At 39.5% G+C, this 2,546-nt stretch overlaps 1 protein-coding gene across 1 annotated transcript in view; it reads right to left on the bottom strand.

Annotated features, from left to right (window-relative positions):
• The window catches only part of LOC102673486, an 88,558-nt gene that overhangs the window by 12,771 nt on the left and 73,241 nt on the right, over nt 1-2,546 (bottom strand). The gene's annotated exons all lie outside the window — the stretch shown is intronic.

A 2,546-nucleotide genomic window follows, 5' to 3' on the forward strand; every position in this document is an offset into this window, starting at 1 on the left:
GTGTTGAAAAGGGGCGGAGTGAAAGAAAAGAGACTCTTCACCGTATTCAGTGACACAATTGTATTCAAATCCTAACGAGGATCCACTCGAGTATTAATAATGGTATCGGTAATTGGAAGAATCTTGAACTCTCCTCGATACCAGAAGAAATAGAAAATTAGCATAGGAAAAGTGGGGCAATAATAATACGGGAGGGATTGACAAGAGTTTTCGTTACGCGTTCTATCTATTATAATTGAATTCGATCTCTAATTCGGGATTTCAGTTAACCTGACGATATAATATTCCACGAATAACGACCATATAATCGAAAAATCGTTAAAAAAAAAAATAATAATTTAGCATAACTCGAACGAAAGTTGAACAGATTTACCTGGTTGAAGGTAGAGAAGAGAGCAGACCGGAGAGCAAAGAGACGGAAGGATTTAATCAAAGCAACTGACAAGTCCAGTAATTACGCAAGATCGATGATTATACCGGTTGTAAGGTGGCGAGGATAGCCAGTATCTTTATTAATTGAACGCAGATAGACTTTTAATTAAATCTCGTTCCCGACAGATGAAGGGGCGGAAAAAAAAAAAAAAAAAAAAAGAAACGAACGAGGAAATTAAGATTGTTACAAAAATGGAGATCTGAGGTAAACGTAATTACGGGTACGGATAGTGAAATAACGGCGGCCTCGTCTCTGTTTAACGAGATCGATTCCGGAGAGTTGATTATTCGGCGGGTCGCTTGTAAATTGAACAGTCCCTCGATAAATCAGATCACCCATTAACACGTGTTTGCAATCCTTTACGCGATATTTGCTTAATTAACCGATACGTTTCATCATATTGTAAATGTATATATCGATAAAATTGAGTTGTTGAAAGCACGAGAATCGATAAATCCAAATGGAAAGGGAGTTCGTTCTACAAAGAATTCTACCCTTCGATTTTAGACTTTGAGTACTCGAAATAACATTGTATTAAAAAATAGAATATCGAAAATTACAAATATTGAAAATAGCAAGTAATGGGAATCGCAGATATTAAAAGTAGAATATTGGAGTATCAAGTATCGGTGATAGAATATTGAAAATCGCAAGGGTTGGAAAGGACATAGTACGATTGCGAATATTGGAAATCGCAGCTAATAGAAATCAATATTTCAAATTACAGAATTTAAAGTCAGATATATCCAAAAATCACAAATTTTTGCTGTATAAAATCTCGAGTCCTGTTTTACAAAGTACCCCTTTTCTTCATCATCCGTCGAAATTTTCATCTATAAGAGACGAGGAAATATATATTCGCGTTTTAATAGATACGATTGAAGAACTCGGATCGTCCGATCGTAAGATCAGAATTGCGGGTCTATTTAACGGTATCCACTTCTCGGAGGATATTTACTCGGGCTATTAACGCGATACAATATGGCAGCGACGGGGGTTGCAGCTAATGGCGCGCCTTTAATGGCGCCCGAGGAGTAAATCCGAGTGGGTTGGACGTATCTATCGCGGGGGAAAAAAATATAGCTCGCGAAACGGTACGTGCCGGCCGTGCTTTGAATCTTTCCCCGAGAATAAACATTTTATTCAGACCGTTCACCGGCAGAATAAGCTATTCGGCCAATAAAAGTGATACTTTAAATCAAAGCGCGCGCGCGTATCGGTTCTCTCCTCTTCGTTTCAACCGTGTATAATTCTTAACCGTGAAAACGCTCGTACTTGGTGAAAATAAACGGCCACCGTGGATCGGCCAATGGATCACTTTCACGACGTATTTCCTTTTTTTCTTCCTTCTTGCGCCAATTGATTCAGCTTTTCGAGTATTGCAGTGTGTTCGATAACATTCAGAGGGAACAATGGAACGAGGAGATTTTTAAACGGTTAAAAGGGGGCCGGTTCGCAGCACGGTTGGAACGAGTCTGGGTCGAAATTGGAACGCTTGGTAAATGAAATTTATTCAAATTACGAGGTAATCTTATCCAAACGAAGCTACGAATAATCCGGAATGAAAACTGGAGGCAGCCTGGTTGTAAGACAAGAGAAGGGAAGAGAACTCCTCGACGGAGGAGGAGGAGGAGGAGGAGATTTCTGTGGGGTGAGGAAGAGGGGAAAGGAGCAGGAATCGATGGACACACGTAATCCATTGTAACTCGTAAACAAGTTAATTGCACGCCAACTCGGAACTTGCTGTCCTCTCGCAGTTTCCTTTCAACTCCGTTCAAAGAAGATTGTCCGAAGTTCTCCGGGCTCGCGTACATCCAATACGACCGACGCCGTTAACGACGTTAACCGTGCCGCGTTTCGTGCGATACATTTCCGTCTCCTGTCCGTTTCCTCTTCCTCCATCGAATCCATGGAAACGAATCGAACTTCGTTACGAATTCAAATTTCGATCGGGCTTCGTAACGAATATATACGCGTTCGAACATTTCGAAAAATTGGAACAAGAGTGATTTTCTTTTTTTTCTTTTTTTTAAATCCAAATGTAAAAGAAAGAAGAATTATTATTTCGTCTTTTAAGTTAGTTTGTGTTATTTTTTTTTTTTTTTTTTTTTAA

Source organism: Apis dorsata, unplaced genomic scaffold, assembly GCF_000469605.1.
Source record: "Apis dorsata unplaced genomic scaffold, Apis dorsata 1.3 scaffold_964, whole genome shotgun sequence".
In the NCBI taxonomy this organism is placed as follows: domain Eukaryota; kingdom Metazoa; phylum Arthropoda; class Insecta; order Hymenoptera; family Apidae; genus Apis; species Apis dorsata.